Consider the following 19,721-nt stretch of genomic DNA (forward strand, 5'->3'; position numbering starts at 1 on the left):
GAATTATGATTACAATCCTAATCTGCATAATTAGCAGATTTGCTCCTTGGGGAGTAAAATTAACATAATTCAAAGCATTTAAATGTAGCAAGTCATCCGGATGTTAACCAAAGACATATTTTATTAATATTCTTTCGTTAGGGTGGCACGTGGCGCACTGGTTAGCACTGGGACTACGGCGCTGAGGACCTGGGTTCCAAGGTCACTGTCCGTGTGGAGTTTGCACATTCTCCCCGTTTCTGCGTGGGTTTCAACCCCAGAACCCAAAGATGTGCAGGTTAGGTGGATTGGCCATGTTAAATTGGCCCTTAATTGGAAAAAAATAATAATAATTATGAAAAAAATATATTCATTCGTTAATACTTTATCATTTATTTATAATTCTGTGGTTCACTGTGCACAATTAAAGCATGAGGAATTCTATGTTCATTGTTCTTTGAAAGTTGCCACTCAAGTGGATAGAGCTGTGAAGAAGGCCTATGGTGTGCTAGCGTTCATTAGCAGAGGGATTGAATTTAAGAGCCGTGAGGTGATGATGCAGCTGTACAAAACCTTGGTCAGGCCACATTTGGAGTACTGTGTGCAGTTCTGGTCACCTCATTTTAGGAAGGATGTGGAAGCTTTGGAAAAGGTGCAAAGGAGATTTACCAGGATGTTGCCTGGAATGGAGAGTAGGTCATACGAGGAAAGATTGAGGGTGCTGGGCCTTTTCTCATTGGAATGGAGAAGGATGAGGGGCGACTTGATAGAGGTTTATAAGATGATCAGGGGAATAGATAGAGTAGATAGTCAGAGACTTTTTCCCCGGGTGGAACACACCATTACAAGGGGACATAAATTTAAGATAAATGGTGGAAGATATAGAGGGGATGTCAGAGGTAGGTTCTTTACCCAGAGAGTAGTGGGGGCATGGAATGCACTGCCTGTGGTAGTAGTTGAGTCGGAAAATTTATGGACCTTCAAACGGCTATTGGATAGGTACTTGGATTAGGGTAGAATAAGGGAGTGTAGGTTAACTTCTTAAGGGCAGCACGGTAGCATTGTGGATAGCACAATTGCTTCACAGCTCCAGGGTCCCAAGTTCGATTTCGACTTGGGTCACTGTCTGTGTGGAGTCTGCACATCCTCCCCGTGACTGCGTGGGTTTCCTCCGGGTACTCCGGTTTCCTCCCACAGTCCAAAGATGTGCAGGTTGGGTGGATTGGCCATGACAAATTGTCCAAAATTCTATGATTAACCTAGGACAAAAGTTCGGCGCAACATCGTGGGCCGAAGGGCCTGTTCTGTGCTGTATTTCTCTATCTATCTAAACAAATTCTAGACTGAAGCAAATTTCAAATTGTGTCTGAAATTCTTTCAATACAAACAAACTGTTTTTTGTGTTTTGTGAGGGCTTTGAATCAATTGATTTATCCCTGATCACGGGAGCTGAATTAAAGTTTGCAGTTACTTGGAACATAAAAATGAGTTATATATTTCCGTAAATAGCCTGTTCTTAAACATTTGGCAGCTGTTACGGCCACACTATTCCTTCAACACCTTTACGAGCAATTAAATAAGTTTTTAAATTCTGAAAGCTGAACATCGTTATTTCGTCATATTATTTTTTAAATTGTAGAAAGATAAAGGTAGCCTAAGACTAACAAATAAACACCTGCAATTCAGGCAGACTAATATAATTACTCAAGGTTAAACATAATTTTTAATTTAATGACAATATCTTGTCTCGCAAAGCTATGCTGCGCATAGGATAGAATTATGGGAGAAGAAATAAATAAAATCAACCTTAACATTTAATTCTTCTGAAATAATAAATTGAATCACAGCATCTCAACTCCATTTGCTCCGAGGTTTCCGTGACACTGATGATCTGAATGAATTGTCCCCTTTCAGTTCTACCCTGTTCATTTGGACCTGCTTTCAATAAGCCACACAATATATTTAACAACTCATTTAGAGCGACTCCGAGAATTAGAGGAGGATTATATAAAAGATTGTTATCACAAAACAGCAGCACCGTTACTGATTACAAACTCTCCAACTGTGCATATTTTGTTATGACTCAGTATGCAATTTAATCTGGAAAGTCCTAATTTAACAAACAGACCATTTAAGAAACCATTCTAGGTGCGATATAATTCAGGCCAGATTTCAAAATATGTGCAATTTTACGCATTTTGTGAAATACTTTCTGATAATGTACTGAATTTATGATATATCAATGTGTTCATAAAATAGGGAGAGTCGGTTAAAAAAGGCAGGCGAATGCATTGTTCATTATAAATTATTCAAATCTAATTATATAAAGTAAAAAATAATATTTATTTCTGAACATTTACTTGTAATAATGTGATTGTTTTGCTTAACACAAATTAATGCTATATTAATTGAACTAGTCACGTTATTTTACTAAGTTCAGGAAGAAATTGGTTTTCAAATGTTATTATTATATAACAAAATTAGTTAAAAATAGCATTAACTTGCAATGAAATATTAGCGCTGATTACATCAACCCAAGTGACCTCTCAAAATTGAGTACACACTGAGCAGAATTACAGTGAGTGTAAAATCTCAACTGTTGAAGATAACTTATATCTGTATTTTAAATAAATTTTGATAGCAATGCTTTCTACTCAGCTGTGTTCAGGTCGATAAAGTATTTCGTTTATTGATCTTATTGGTTATTTTTTAAAATACATTTAGAGTACCCAATTGTTATTTTTTCCAATTAAGGGTCAATTTAGAGTGGCCAATCCACCTAACCTGCACATCTTTGGGTTGTGGGGCTGAAACCCTCGCAGACATTGTGAGAATGTGCAAACTCCACACGGACATTGACCTAGGTAATGAACTCGAACCCGGGTCCTCAGCGCCGCAGTTTTACTTTATACAATTAGATTTGAATAATTTATAATGAACAATGCATTCGCTTGCCTTTTTTAACCGACTCTCCCTATTTTATGCTAACCACTGCGCCACATGCCGTCTTCATTGGTTATTTTCAATTGCGAAATCATATCAATTGAGCCGGTAATCTGTTGTAAATATGAATATTCCCTGGTTGCTTCATAGTTGCTATGTTACTGAGTCCCGGTTATGAACATCAGGTTGCCCAGAATCTGTAATAAATAATACTGCACTACAAATAAGAAAAATTAAATTTTACAAAGTTTTCAATGTTCCAAAGAGCAGCGTCTGTTCTGATCAGACAAAAGGCTGGGGGTTGTTTTGATAACATGTATGCAGAATGTCCAATAACGTGCTTCAAATAATCAGCAAGGGAACCTGATATTTGGAACAATTATTTCGATCGATTCTTTGAAGAACGGCCACAGGCAGGAAAAGACTCGAATGAAATGCACTGGTCCGCTTGGGTCACAACATGGGGCACCAGATCATAGGCCGATATGTGTGTGAAACATTCTAAGTGATGCATTTAATTAATTAGCTTTCAAAACAACCTTCAAGTTTTAGTATATCTGATTGGTTCAGTTCCTTGAACAGCCACAGGCACCTTCGCTTTACTATCACTGGGCGGGATTCTCCAGTCCGCCAGCCGCGTGCTTCCCAGCCGCGTGTTTCTCGGCCGCGCGTCGATCGCTGGAGGCGGTATACTGACTTCCCGCTGCTCGTCAATGGGATTTCCTATTGTAAGCATCCCATGCCACAATGAAACTCACTAACGTGTGTGCGCTGCCGGTGGGTAAATCGAATTGCAACGGCCAGAGAACTCCGGCAATTATTTCATCATTATTAAATGGAATTTGATATGGTTTCGGTGATGCACATTATGACCCCTTCTTTCAAAATAATTTGTTAATAACTATTTGTGTTGTGTTTCCTATAATCGAAGCGTTTAATAGCACAGAGGACGATATTCACCACTGAATATCCAGGCTTGGGCTGACAAGTGGCTTGCTCCATTCGTGCCACACAATGCCAGGCAATGGCCATCCAGCAGTTCCACGTGCCCATTCCTCGAAGGAGAGCAGCTGTGCCTGCGTCTGGTTCCTAGGGAACCACTATTTGCAGTCCATTCATGGCTTTCGAGTAGTGGTTTGTGACTGAAAACTCGTAGAAACCAGCTGCAGCGTTGATCTTATTCATACCTTTTACGCTTCAGTGGACTAAGTGGAGAACCTCCAATGTTTGTACACGTTGCCCACATCAAAGAGAAGAAAATGCACGATTTCACTATACCTGACTTCCTTTGATGTGGCCAATGATTACATAGAGTCATGGACGTTTACAGCATGGAAACAGTCCTGTCGGCAAGCTGGTTCATGCCGCACAGTTTCCATCACTAAGTTAGTCCCACTTGCCTGCATTTGGCCCATATCCTTCTGCACTCACCCTGCCCGTGTTACTGTCTAACTGCTTTTTAAAGAACAAAATTGTACCCGCCACCACCACTGCCTCTGGCAGCCCATTCCAGATGCTCACCAAACTCTGTGTGAAGAAATTTCCCCTCTGGTCTCTTTTGTATCGCTCCCCTCTCACCTTAAACTTACGTCCTTTCGTTCTAGACTCCTCTATCTTTGTGGAAAAGTGTCGACTATTTACCTTATCGATGCTCCTCATTATTTTATAGACCTCTATAAGATTACCCCTAAGCCACCTACACTCCAGGGAAAAAAGTCCCAATCTATCCAGCCTCTCCTTAGAACTCAAACTATAAAGTCCAGGTAGCGTCCTCATAAATATCTTCTGCGCTCTTTCTAGTTCAACAATATCCTTCCTATAATAGGGTGAGCAGAACTGAACACAATATTCGAGGTGCCGTCTTACCAATATCTTGTACAACTTTACAAGACGTCCCAACCTGTATACAGTATTCTAATTAATAAAATCTAGCATGCTGAATGCCTTCTACACCACCCTGTCCACCTACGATTCCACCTTGAAGAAGCGATGAACCTGTATTCCTAGATTTCTTTGTTCTGTAACACTCCCCAAATCCCTGTCATTAACTGAATAGGTCCTGCCCAGATTTTATCTACCAAAATGCATCACCTCACATTTATGTCAATTATGTACCCAAATGTCAATCTCGCCCTGGATTCCGTGAGATTTAACCTTTTGCAACAACCTACCATGCAGTAGCTTGTCAAAACCTTGCTAATGTCCATGTAGGCAACGTAGACCGCACTGCCCTCATCTACCTTCTTGTTTACCTCTTCAAAATATCAATCAAATTCGTGAGACATGACTTTCCCCTTACAAAGCCATGTTGACTTTCCCTGATTAGCCCTTGCCTGTCTAAATGCCTGTAGATCCTGTCCCTCAGAATACCTTCTAACAACTTACCCACTACAGAAGTAACACTCACCTCTCCTGCGCCTGTTGATGATTTAAATATCTCAGCTAGGGCCGCGGCAATTTCCTCGCTAGCCTCCCGCAACATCCTGGGATACATTCGTCAGGTCCCGGAAATTGTCTATCTTTATGCGCTTTAATATCTCCATCACCTCCTTCTCTGTAGTATGTACACTCCTCAATACACCACTTTTTATTTCTCCAATTTCCCTAATATTCATTGCCTTTCTCAACAGTAAATACTGACGAGAAATATTCATTCAGGTCCTCTCCCATCCCTTGTGGATCCGCACATAGATGGCCCTGTTTATCCTTAAGAGGCCCTACCCTCTCCCAAGTCACTCTTTTGACCTTTATGTGGCCGGAAAAGCTCTTTGGATTTATCTTTGCCTTATCTGCCAAGACAATCTCATGTCTCCTTTTTGCCCTCCTGACTTCTCTCTTAAATCTAATCCGACAAGCCCTATACTCTTCAAGGGATCCACGCGATTCTACCTGCCTATGCATGTCAAATGCCTCCTTCCTCCTTTTGACCATAACCTCAATATTTCGAGTCATCCAGGGTTCCCTACTTCTACCAGCCTTACCCGTCACTCTAAGAGGAATGTGCTTACACTGAACCCTAGTCAACACACTTAAAAAAAATGTTTTAGAGTACCCAATTATCTTTTTCCCAATTGATGGGCAATTTAGTGTGGCCAATCAACGTAACCTGCCCGTCTTTGGGTTGTGGGGGTGAAACCCATGAAAACACGGGGAGAGTGGGGCAGCAGGGTAGCATGGTGGTTAGCATAAATGCTTCACAGCTCCAGGGTCCCAGGTTCGATTCCCGGCTGGGTCACTGTCTGTGTGGAGTCTGCACGTCCTCCCCCTGTGTGCGTGGGTTTCCTCCGGGTGCTCCGGTTTCCTCCCACAGTCCAAAGATGTGCGGGTTAGGTGGATTGGCCATGCTAAATTGCCCGTAGTGTCCTAATAAAGTAAGGATAAGGGGGGGTTGTTGGGTTACGGATATAAGGTGGATTCGTGGGTTTGAGTAGGGTGATCATGGCTCGGCACAACATTGAGGGCCGAAGGGCCTGTTCTGTGCTGTGCTGTACTGTTCTATGTTCTATGTTCTATGAATGTGCAAACTCTACACGAACAGTGAGCCAGGGCCGGGATTTTAACCCCAGTCCTTAGCGCCACAGTCCCGGTAACCACACGCCGCCATGCCAACGCACTTTAGAAAGACTGCCACTTACCAGCTGCCCCCTTGCCCGTAAACAGGCTCTCCCAATCAACTTTTGAAAGTTCCCGCCTAATATCCTCGAAATTGGCCATGCCTCAATTCAGAATTTTAAGTTTTGGGCCAGAACTATAATTCTTCATAGCGATCTTAAAACTAATGGAATTATGGTCACTGGTCCCAAAGTCATCCCTCACTAACACGTCCGTCATCTTCCCTTCCTTATTCCCCAAGAGAAGGTCAAGTTTTGCCCCCTCTCTAGTCGGGTCATCCACATATTGAATGAGAAATTCTTCCTGAATACCCTCGATAAATGTCCCTCCATCCAATCCCCTAGTGCTACGGCTGTCCCAGTTCATGTTAGGAAAGTTAAAGTCCCCTACTATTGCCACCCTATATTTCCGGCAGCTATCTGTAATCTCCTTATATATTTGTCTCTCGATTTCCCGCTGACTATTTGGGGGCCTATATCACAGTCCTGCCAAAGTGATCTCACCCTTCCTATTTTTTAGTTCTACCCATATAGACTCAGGCGGACCCTTGGATATATCCTCTCTCTGTACTGCTGTGATGTTGTCCTTAATCAAAAACGCAACTCCCCCTCCTCTCCTATCCCCTGGTCTATCTTTCCTGCAGAACTGTACCCTGGAACATTGAGCTGCCAGTCCTGCCCATCCTTTAGCCATGTTTCAGTAATAGCTATAATATCCCAATCCCATGTACCTATCCATGCACTGAGTTTATCTGCCTTGCCCGTTAGGCCTCTAGCATTGAAATAAATGCAGTTCAATCTGTTTCTCTGCCTTCCACTGTTTCGTTACTGGCTTTTGTTTCTGTCCCTTCTTTACTACCCTCTGACTTCCTGTAATGTTTCCCATGATGGTTCCCACATGGTTCGCATGATGTGAGCTATATGATTCAATTGATATTTTGAAAGATTTTAACATAATTTTTCCATTACAAATTACGATGTGAACAAAAAAGCTTAAGATATGGTTTGGTCCATGTCGTTTTAATCAAGAACCATTTATTTTACCGACATTCAGAGACCCATTTCCCTAAATCGTTGAAATGGTATGTAATGGCTTTGATTTAACACCAGCATGGAATGAAGGAATAGAGAGTGTTTGTATCTAATTTTGTACATCACGATTTGTTCGAAGATTGGTTGAATCCGCAGTAGTGAGATATAATGGAACTTTTGAAATGTAGATCGAGAATTTGCAGATCAATGGGATTGCTGAAGATCGTGATCCACCGAAAGGCCTTCTTCTCTGACCTCATTTTCTATTGTTCTTTAATTCCGCGTTATGCTTGAAATGTCGGCATTTATTTCAAATATTGTATACGCTGTATGTCTGGGTATGAGGAGCTCTGTAATAAGGAAAACAATATCCATCAGAATGTAAACGAATACATCAGATAGACAGAACACCGACTTACATTATATAGCCGCTGCAATTCAGTAATAAGCTCCAAGATGATTCACAGGGACGTAATAAGAGAATGTCTGACACCAATTAATCAAAAGCTTGGCCAACAAGATACCATTTAAGGCAACACATTAAAGCAGAAACAGCGCGGGGCAAAACGTAGCACAAGTGCTGCGTTTCTCTTAATCTGATGGCACTTACTTCATCCAGACTTCATCAAGATGTTATTTTTAAATTATATTTTCCCAACGTGTTGCGTCCGAGAGAGGCACAGGTGGATTTCAAATCAGGGGAACAATCATGACAATTCAAATCTGATGGAACTGTTGGAAGCTCAAAATGTGGATGTAGATTTTAATCGAACACCACTGAACGGCAGCCAAATTTCAAGCTGCTTGCTAAATTAATGAGCACGAATAAGGGTACCTAATTTATTGAATTGACAATTCTTTCCCAGCGCCACCGACGCCGCCCACCCTCTATGGTCTGCTCTCCTTCTGTGAGCAAAGAAACACTGCCGGCTCCGTGACCTACGGCTGTTGGCGACTGACTATTTCCCGGAAATCACCAGCCTTACTTGGAAGAAAGATCATGAGACAATCACCGCTGGATTGAAACGTATCCATCAGTGCTAAACAAGAAGGGAACCCATACTCTGAGCAGCCAGTTAACCATAAGCGCGACAGAGATAGGGAGCAGCAAAATCTACTGCGAGGTTCGACGCAGCGAGTCGGTCTGGAAGAAGGAAATGCCAGGTTAGTGTATGATGCCGGCAACGGTATTGGGTGGTGTGCGGAGTTGGTGGGGGGGGGGGGGGGGGAGGTGGAAGTTGGTGCTGGGGCTTGGTGTGGTGACGGGGATGATAGGGAAGTGGATGGAAGTGTCCACTTCACACGCAGTGTAACGTGTACAGTTCTGGCCCCCACATCACACTCAGTATACAGTTAGAGTCACCAGATTGCACTCAATATACTGTTTACAGTTATAGTCTGTACAATACACTCAGTGCTGTGTACACATTTATGAGCTCCAGTTACACTCACTACTATACAAAGTTCTGATTTCCACATTACACTCAGCGCAAAGCCCAGGCCAGATGGTGGGGGTGAATGTGGCCTGGGCTTGCAACAAACCTACCAACTGTCCTGCCTTGAGACAATTCACACCTCTTTAAACCTGTGGAGTATAAATTCTAGCATTGACATAATGGACAAGGTTATCTGCTGTGTCGATGTGATGCAAACCTCTCTACAGTTTTTAATTGTTCGTTTGAAACAAGATTAAATGTCAATTTCATGTATTTTCTTTAAGATCATGTGATCCACCATCCAACTCTTATCCTCACAACGAGTCAACGGGAAGAAATCACAAGCAGCAGGTTTGCAACCGTCGCCTGTTCAATCGTTGATTTCCGTCCAAGCACAATTAACGTCAAATGGCTGAAGAATGGACAAGCCTTCGACTCGGGCTTCGTCACCTCTCCCGCCTTTAAAGTGAACGGGAAACTTCTCGCGACTAGTCGGCTGACGGTCCCCGCTGGGGAATGGTTCACCCACACGGTCTATACCTGCCAGGTCACTCATCAAGGGGTCACCCAAAATCGAAATATCACCAGATCTCAGGGTAAGAGACACAATCCTAGAAATTTGGAGGAAATTCTGGGAGCCGAACTTAGACAAATACGAGAAACGTATTGCAATAATGAAAAATCCTGGATTATTTAAATTTATTACAATCGTGTGGTTTATGTTTCCTTCCAATATAAAATCAAATGACGTGCTTTCCTTTTTTACAGCAGAATAAGATAGTATCTTGACACCGTGAACTTATATTTTAGTCATGGCCTTCTGGAAACACAAGTGCAGTACAACCATCAGTTCCCATTTATTTCGGGGACTACCAGTAAATGATGTGCTGATGGATCCAGCTGCATTTCCCGCACATAAATCTGTAGAATACTCAAGTAGTTTCGTTTTGTGATATAATCAGTCGATGATTCTCTAATCCATCATTTCGGCGCCAGCGATATTCAGCCTAAAACACAATTGCTCATGAAAATATTCCACTTGCTACATCGGGTATTTGTTTACTGATATACCAGGAGACCTGGGTGGAATTATAGATAAATATCAGGTCACCCGGTGTCCTGCAATTTGCCATCCTTTAAATAATTACTGCGTTTATATAATATTGGAACATGAATATCACAAATGGGTATTCCCATGAGAGTGAGGTAACTGGATACCAATGTTTTGATTCTTAAGGTCATGTTAATTTTAATTTCTGTTCCACAGATGAATCCACATGCACCGATCCCATAATTACTCTGCTGCCACCAGCAATAGAACAGGTCTTGCTGGAGGCGAACCGTGACCTTAACCTGCATCGTGACGGAACGCTCCTTATGGAGTCAGCGTGTCCTGGAGCCACGAAAAGAGGCCTTTGAAAGCAGAGATTACAGCCCAACATGGAGAGGATCGAGATAACGTGGTCAGCAACTTAAATGTCTCAACACAAGCCTGGCTGAGTGGAGCTGAGTTCGACTGTGTGCTGATCATCAGGATCTGCCGACTCCTCTCAGAAAGTCCATCCGCAAGGAAAGAGGTGAGAGGTGCGATTGAAGCAATAAAGCCAGTCATTGTGTTTTTAGCACTGTTGTTTCACAGCACTAGGGACCCAGGTTCGATTCCTGCTTGGTCACTGCCTCTGCGGAGCCTGCACGTTCTCCCCTTGTCTGCATGGGTTTCCTCCGGGTGCTCCGGTTTCCTCCCACAGTCCCAAAAGACGGGCTGTTAGGTAATTTGGTCATTCTGACTTCTCACTCTGTGTACCCGAACAGGCTGCGGAATGTGGCGACTAGTGATTTCACAATAACTTAATGGCAGTGTTAATGTAAGCCTACTTGTGACACTAATAGGAATTATTATTTATTTCCGTGGCCAATAAAATTACAAGTTTTTCTATTCCCTGCTAGAGGCACAAATTTTATCGGTTAACTTCTTTAACTGAACACACTGCGGCTAAAAGTGAGCAATTAAATGAAAACTGGGGAGGAATATGAGGCAGAAAGGAATAAGATCATAGAATTTACAGTGCAGAAGGAGGCCATTCGGCCCATCGAGTCTGCACCGGCTCCTGGAAAGAGCACCCTACCCAAGTTCAACACCTCCCACCCTATCCCAATAACCCAGTAAACCCCACCCAACACTAAGGGCAATTTTGGACACTAAGGGCAATTTATCATGGCCAATCCACCTAACCTGCACATCTTTGCACTGGGGAGGAAACCGGAGCACCCGGAGGAAACCCACGCACACACGGGAAGGATGTGCAGACTCCGCACAGACAGTGACCCGAGCCAGAATCGAACCTGGGACCCTGGAGCTGTGAAGCCATTGTGCTATCCACAATGCTACCGTGCTGCCCAGAATTGTAACATCTGCTAGCAGGGTTGAAAGAATCTGGCGGGTGTGGACAATAAATTCCAGAACTAAACAGTTGGGCCGAGTGGCGCGTTTCAGTCCCAAAAATACAATGTAAATTTCCAGTTCAAATTGAGAATTTGTCAGGGAGAAGGATTTCACCAGCGTTTGCTCCGATCTGGACAGCAGGACAGTTCCCGGGGGCGGGGGAGTGGCGTGATGGAACGGTTTTACATTTGCTGGAAAGCACATTTCTTTCATTTGTTTCCGGAATTGTCCAGTCCATAGATATTTATTGTACATTTTCTGCAGATTCCAACCCCGGGAACCGTCCGTCTCTGTTCCTGCCCTCGGCTGAAGACGTCTCCGCTCAGAGATTCGTCTCCCTCAGCTGCTTAGTGAGAGGTTTCTCCCCCCGAGAGATCTTCGTCAAGTGGACCGTCAACGACAAGCCGGTGAATCCCGGGAACTACAAGAACACCGAGGTGATGGCGGAGAACGGCAATAGCTCCTTCTTCATGTACAGCCTGTTATCCATTGCAGCGGAGGAGTGGGCCAGCGGCGCTTCTTACTCCTGTGTGGTGGGACATGAAGCCATCCCCTTGAAGATCATCAACAGAACGGTTGATAAATCCAGCGGTAAACCCAGTTTGTGAACATTTCCCTCGCTCTGATGGACACCGTTAATTCATGTCAATGAGAATCTACCAATTGCATTAACACTTAAAAACCACAATAAAAACCTTTACTTCCACTTGTGGATTAAAATACATCTTTTAATTAATGTTGTTTCCCATTTAAACCAAGAGGATAACTGTTCATCTGAAATTGAATAATTGTCAGTTTTATTCCCCTGGCTTAGACAGTCAACGATCCAAATTGAGATACACTGGCAAAGAGAAGCAGATTGATGCTCAGTAATTCCATGATTCCACTGAATAAGATCTGCACCTTTCCTCCATGTGCTGGTAGATGTGGAAAAAGCAGTTTCAAATATAGATGCCTTCTTTTATCAAGCCCATCGAAGTTTCATACAATCTTGTTATAACATCGAGCTTACTGAGAACGTACATAACAGTAGGACCTGAACCTATGAACTCCTTCAGCATATATGGAGAAGTGCACTTTTACCCCATTCTACATAAACATCATCAACAGAGGGAGTTAAAGGCGGATTTGTGAATTCATTGTAGTCCCAGGCCCACACTCAGCCACCAGAGAGGAGGAGAAATAGAAATTATTGGCCCATTATATTCATTCTTCCGCCAGAGAGAGGAATAAGGATAATTGATATCTCATTATACACTTTCTTCCGCCGGAAGAGAAAGGGTCACCCATTATATTAATTCTTGCAGCAGAGAGAGAACACAGGGTAATTGGTAAACCATTATACTCATTCTTCCAGGAGTGGAAGGATAATGATCATTGGTAAATCATTATACTCATTCTTTCACCAGAGGGAGGGGGAAGGGATACTTGATAACGCATTATACCCATCAGAGTTAGGATAATGGGCAATTGTTAACCCATTATAGTCATTCTTTCGCAAAAGAGAGGGGGGAAAGTAAATCCATTATACTCATATTTCTACCAGAGAGAGGAAAAAAACGATTAATAACCGATTCTGTTCCTTCTTCCACCAAAGGGAAAAGAAAGGATAATTGATCACCCATTATACCCATTCTTCCACCAGAGAGAGGAAAAGGAGTAATTGACAACGCATTTTACCCATTCTTCCACCAGAGAGAGGAAAAGGAGTAATTGACAACGCATTATAACCATTCTTCCACTAGAGAGAGGAAAAGGGGTAATTGATAGCCCTTGATGCTCATTCTTCCGCCAGAGAGAGTAGAAAGAGCAATTGTAAACCCATTGTACTCATTTTTTCTTAAGAGACTGAAGAAAGGGCAATTGATCAACCATTATACACAATTTTCCACCAGCGAGAGGAAAAAAGGTAATTGTGAACTCATTGCACTGAGAGGGGCTGGTTTAGCACAGGGCTAAATCGCTGGCTTTGAAAGCAGACCAAGGCAGGCCAGCAGCACGGTTAAATTCCCCTACCAGCCTCCCCGAACAGGCGCCGGAATGTGGCGACTAAGGGCTTTTCACAGTAACTTCATTTGAAGCCTACTTTTTTTAAAATATAATTTTTATTGGAATTTTTTACAGAAAATATAAAACATAACGACAAACAATGAAATGCAACAAAATAACCCATAATAACTGTAACACCCCCAGACCGTATCGATGCATGTATCACATCCCCCCACCCCCCAACCCTAATGAACAACAAAAGAACTTAAAAATAAATTAAAATTAAATAAATAAACAAACAAACATAGTCATTGTCTGCCCCCCCCTTCCCTCCCCCTTCCCCTTCCCTCCCCCTTCCCCTTTCCCCCTTCCCCCTTTCCCCCCCCCCGGGTTGCTGCTGCTACTGTCCCTGTACTCTATCGTTGAGCCAGAAAGTCGAGAAAAGGTTGCCACCGCCTAAAGAACCCTTGTACCGATCCTCTCAGGCGAATTTGACCTTCTCTAGCTTAATGAAACCGCCTGTCATTGATCCAGGTCTCCACGCTTGGGAGCCTCGCATCCTTCCATTGTAGCAAGATCCTTCGCCGGGCTACTAGGGACGCAAAGGCCAGCACACCGGCCTCTTTCGCCTCCTGCACTCCCGGCTCCACCCCAACCCCAAAAATCGCGAGTCCCCATCCTGGCTTGACCCTGGATCCCACCACCCTCGACACCGTCCTCGCCACCCCCTTCCAGAACTCCTCCAGTGCCGGGCATGCCCAGAACATATGGGCATGGTTCGCTGGACTCCCCGAGCACCTGACACACCTATCTTCACCCCCAAAGAACCTACTCATCCTCGTCCCAGTCATGTGGGCCCGGTGCAGCACCTTGAATTGGATGAGGCTAAGCCGTGCACACGAGGAGGAAATTAACCCTCTCCAGGGCATCAGCCCATGTCCCGTCTTCGATCTGTTCCCCCTTTTCCCCCTCCCACTTAGCTTTCAGCTCCTCTACCGACGCCTCCTCCGCCTCCTGCATAACCTTGTAGATATCAGATATCTTCCCCTCTCCGACCCAGACCCCCGAAAGCACCCTGTCGCTCACCCCCCTCGTGGGAAGCGAAGGGAATCCCTCCACCTGCCGCCTAGCAAATGCCTTTACCTGCAGATACCTGAACATGTTCCCCGGGGGAGCCCAAATTTCCTCCAACTCCCCCAGGCTCGCAAACCTCCCATCAATAAACAGGTCCCTCAGCTTTCTGATGCCCACTCTATGCCAACCCTGAAATCCCCCATCAATGTTCCCCGGGACGAACCTATGGTTCCCCCTTAACGGAGCCTCCATCGAGCCCCCCACTTCTCCCTATGTCGCCTCCACTGCCCCAAATCTTGAGGGTAGCCGCCACCACTGGACTCGTGGTATACCTCGTAGGAGGGAGCGGCCATGGCGCCGTTACCAGGCCCCCAGGCTTGTATCTCCACAGGACGCCCTTTCCATCCGTTTCCATGCTGCCCCCTCCCCCTCCATTACCCACTTGTGCACCATCGACACATTGGCCGCCCAATAATACCCCGAGAGATTGGGTAACGCCAGCCCCCCATCTCTTCCCCGCTCCAAGAAGACCCTCTTCACCCTTGGGGGCCCATGCGCCCAAACAAAGCTCATAGCTGCTAGTCACCCTTCTTAAAAAGGCCCTAGGGATAAAGATGGGCAAACACTGAAACAGGAACAAGAACCTTGGGAGAACCGTCATTTTGACAGACTGCACTCTACCCAGCAACGATAGCGGCACCATGTCCCACCTTTTAAATTCCTCCTCCATCTGCTCCACCAGCCTGGTAAAATTAAGCTTATGGAGAGTCCCCCAACTCCTGGCCACCTGCACCCCCAGGTATCTGAAACTCTTCACTGCCCTCTTAAATGGGAGTCTCCCAATTCCCTCCTCCTGATCACCCGGGTGTACTACAAATATCTCACTCTTGCCTAAATTTAACTTATAGCCCGAGAAGCCCCCAAATTCCGCTAACAGCTCCATCACCCCCGGCATTCCCCCTTCTGGATCCGCCACATACAACAGCAGGTCGTCTGCATACAGCGATACATGATGTTCCTCCCCACCCCGCACCAGACCCTCCATCTGCCTGACTCCCTCAACGCCATAGCCAAAGGTTCAATCGCCAATGCAAAGAGCAAGGGGGACAGGGGGCACCCCTGCCTGGTCCCACGGTAGAGCCTAAAGTACTCCGATCTCCTTCCATTGGTAACTACATTTGCCATCTGAGCCGCGTAGAGCAGCCTCACCCATTTGATGAATCCCTCCCTGAATCCGAACCGCTCCAGCACCTCCCACAGGTACCCCCACTCAACTCTATCACTCTGCTTGCTCTGCGTCCAGCGCCACCACTATCTCCGCCTCCCCCTCCACTGCCAGCAGCATAATAACATTTAGCAGTCTCCGCACATTCGTGTTGAGCTGCCGTCCCTTGACAAATCCTGTCTGATCCTCGTGTATCACCCCTGGCACACAGTCCTCTATCCTGGTGGCCAGGATCTTCGCCAGCAACTTAGCGTCAACATTGAAGAGCGAGATAGGCCTGTATGATCCACACTGCAAGGGGTCCTTATCCCACTTCAGGATCAGAGAGATCAGTGCCCGCGACATCGTCGGGGCAAAGCCCCCCCCCCCCTCCCATGCCTCATTGAAGGCTCGCACCAACAAGGGACCCCCAGATCCGCATACTTTTATAAAATTCCCCCGGGAACCCGTCTGGCCCCGGCGCCTTACCTGACTGCATTTGTCAAGTCCCCTGACTAGCTCCTCCAACTCTATCGGCGCCCCCAGCCCCTCTACCAGCTCCTCTTGAACCCGGGAAACATAGCCTGTTCATGAAGCTCTCCATCCCCCCTCTCCCCATCGGAGGTTCTGACCAGTACAGTTCCTCGTAGAAGTCCCTAAAGACCACATTTACTTCTGTCCCCTTCTGCACTACATTCCCACCCCTATCCGTCACTCCACCAATTTCCCGAGCCGCATCTCGCCTGCGGAGCTGATGCGCCAACATCCTGCTCGCCTTCTCCCCATACTCATATACCGCACCGCGACCTCCTCCACTGTCTCCGCCTTTCTGGTGGTCAACAAGTCAAATTTGGCCTGCAAACTGCGCCGTTCCACCAGCAACCCCTCCTCCGGTGCCTCCACGTATCTCCTGTCCACATCCAGGAGCTCCCCACCAGTCTCTCCCTCTCCTTCCTCTCCCGCCTTTCCCTATGGGCCCATGGAGATCAGCTCCCCCCGGATCACTACTTTCAGAGCCTCCCAGACCATCCCCACCCGGACCTCCCCCGTGTCGTTGGTATCCAGATACCCCTCAATACTTCCCCGGGCCCCTACACACCTCCTCATCATCCAGCATCCCCACATCCAGGCGCCAGAGCGGACGCTGGTCCCGCGCCTCCCCCATCTCCAGATCATCCCAGCGCGGAGCATGGTCTGAAATTGCTATGGCTGAATACTCGGCATCCTGCACCTTCGGGATCAATCCCTGCTCAGGACGAAAAAATCTATTCGAGAATAGACCCTATGGACATGAGGAACAAGGAATACTCCCGCGCTCTTGGCCTCCCAAACCTCCAGGGATCCACCCCTCCCATCTGGTTCATAAACCCCCTCGGCACTTTGGCCGCCGCCGGTCTCCTACCCGTCCTTGAACTGGACCGGTCCAGTGGGGGATCCAGCACTGTGTTAAAGTCTCCCCCCATGATCAGGCCCCCCGCCTCCAGGTCCGGAATGCGGCCCAACAAGCACCTCATGAAGCCGGCATCATCCCAATTCAGGGCATATACATTTACCAGCACCACCTTCTCTCCCTGCAGCCTACCCTTCACCATAATATATCTGCCCTCCTTGTCCGACACCACCTCGGCCGCCTCGAACGCCACCCTCTTCCCCACCAGAATCGCCACCCCCCCGGTTCTTCGCGTCCAATCCTGAGTGAAAAACCTGCCCCACTCACCCCTTCCTCAGACGAACCTGGTCCGCCACCTTCAAGTGGGTCTCCTGGAGCATAGCCACGTCCGCCTTCAGCCCCTTCAGATGAGAAAACACCCTCGTTCTCTTAACCGGCCCGTTCAGCCCCCTCACACTCCAGGTAATCAGCCGGATCAGAGGGCAACTGCCCCTCTCCCCCGCCAGCTAGCCATAGCTTATCGACTGCTCGCCCCAGGCCAGCTCGCCCCCTGACCCGTTCCCCATGGCGATAACGCCTCTCCTCTACCCCCCCGCCCCACACCAGCTCCTTCCTGGCCATTCCAGCAGCAACCCGGCATCCCCCCCCCCCCCCCCCCCCCCCCCACCCCCCGGCTAGGACCCCTCCTAGCCGCGACGCACCCTCCATGGTACTTCCGTGAGTCAGCTGACTTCTGCTGACCCGGCAGCTCCCGCCAATACCATCTCCTCCCGGCATGGGGTCATCCCCCTCTTGCCACACCTCCTTGGCACCGCTTCAGCGGGGAAAGAAAACCAGTGAAGGCCACGCCCCCACCTCCAGCTCCGCCCCCACGCCCCGCAGCGCGGACATCCAGAGGAAAGCCCGCGCTTTCACACTGCCACACCCCACCCTTCTGACGCAGCTCCTCAAAATCCAGTTTCACCCCAACCCCCAGCCCCGTACAGAAGAGAACATATAAAGCACATACCCCCAACGTTCCCCACATACCCCACACCCATACCCAACAGACAAACCCACCCGGAAACAAAGCAAAAAGAAAGCCAGCATAAAAATAACACCTGTCAAAATTGAAGATCAGCAACAGCGAAAACAGCAACGGCCATAGTGTGTCCCAGACCCTAGTTCTCCCTGCAGCCTACCCTTCTCCGCCTGTACAAAGGCCCACGCCTCCTCCGGGACTCGAAGTAGTGGTGCCGGTCCTTATATGTCACCCACAGACCGCAGGCTGCAGCATTCCAAATCTGACCTGCTTGGCATGAAGCACCGCCTTTGTCCGGTTGAACCCGGCCCGCCGCTTTGCCACCTCCGCACTCCAGTCCTGGTAGATTCGCACCACCGAATTCTCCCACTTGCTGCTCCTCACTTTCTTGGCCCAGCGCAGCACACACTCCCGGTCACTAAATCGATGGAACCGCACCAGCACCGCCCGCAGGGGTTCATTTGCCTTAGGCCTCCTGGCCAGCACTCTGTGAGCTCCCTCAAGCTCCAGGGGCAAATGGAAGGACCCCACTCCCATCAACGAGCTCAACATCGTGGTCACGTACGACGGGAGATCCGACCCCTCCAGCCCCGCCCCAGGCCCAGGATCCTCAAATTCTTTCGCCTCGTGCGAAGGTCCAGCTCCTCCAAGCGGTCTTGCCACTTTTTGTGAAGTGCCTCGTGCAACTCCACTTTCCCCACGAGGACCATGGCCTCCTCCTCCCTCTCAGCGGCCTGCTGCTGCAACTCCCAAATAGACGCCTCCTGTGCCGCCTGGGTCCCAAGCAGCTTGTTTGTAGTTGCATTCAGGGAGTCCAGCAACTCAGCCTTCAGCTCCGCAAACAGCGCAGAAGAGAGGCCTGCTGCTCCTGCACCCACTTCCACCAGTCCTCGGGTGTTCCACCGGCCGCTATTTTGTCTTTCTTCCCCTGCTTTTGGGGCTGCTGCAGCTTTTTCCTTTGCCCCACTCCAGGTGAGCACCATAAATTATGGGGAATGCTCCTCTAGACACCTTCCCCACTGGATTCGTCGGGACAGCATCGACTGCTGCTAGAATTCAGCTTTCATAAAGGCCCTCAAGTCAGCTTGAGAAGTCTGAGCTGGCCCTTCCCCCGCCTGCCTGCTTGTCGAGGCTTTTTTCTACTGCTGCTTCAGCCCAATCTTGGCCTTTTTCTGAGGGTCTGATAAACAAGAAACATACTATTCCTGGGGGAAAGTACTCCATGAACATTCACCTATGCCTTTTCATCGAAATTCCAACCCATGCCACCCAAAAAAGAGCTCTTTTCTGTAACCTTGGACAGGAGCTGCCTCTGTGTGCTCACTCACTCCATGCTGCACACCGGAAGTCCATTTGAAGCCTACTTGTGCCAAGAGAGATTTTCATTCATTTTCATTTTTCATTACACTTGTTCTTCCACTAGGAGAGGAGACAAGGTAACTGATTAACCATTATACTCATTCTTCCGCTATAGGGAGGAGAAAGGGCAATTGATAATCCTTTTACTCATTCTTGAACCAGTGGGAGTTGTAGGAATAATTGATCATCCAATAAGTCATTCTTCCATCAGAGAGAAAAAGGGTGATTGTTAATTCATTG

The 19,721-nt window shown here is 47.0% G+C and overlaps 1 protein-coding gene and 1 pseudogene across 1 annotated transcript in view; both read left to right on the top strand.

The window, feature by feature from the left end:
- The window catches only part of LOC119959619, a 38,286-nt pseudogene extending 26,175 nt beyond the window's left edge, over nucleotides 1-12,111 (top strand).
- LOC119959603 (zinc finger protein 774-like) overlaps nucleotides 1-19,721 on the top strand; it is a 1,152,970-nt gene that overhangs the window by 1,069,991 nt on the left and 63,258 nt on the right. The window lies entirely within an intron of this gene.

This window comes from Scyliorhinus canicula, unplaced genomic scaffold, assembly GCF_902713615.1.
Source record: "Scyliorhinus canicula unplaced genomic scaffold, sScyCan1.1, whole genome shotgun sequence".
Classification (NCBI taxonomy): Eukaryota; Metazoa; Chordata; class Chondrichthyes; order Carcharhiniformes; family Scyliorhinidae; genus Scyliorhinus; species Scyliorhinus canicula.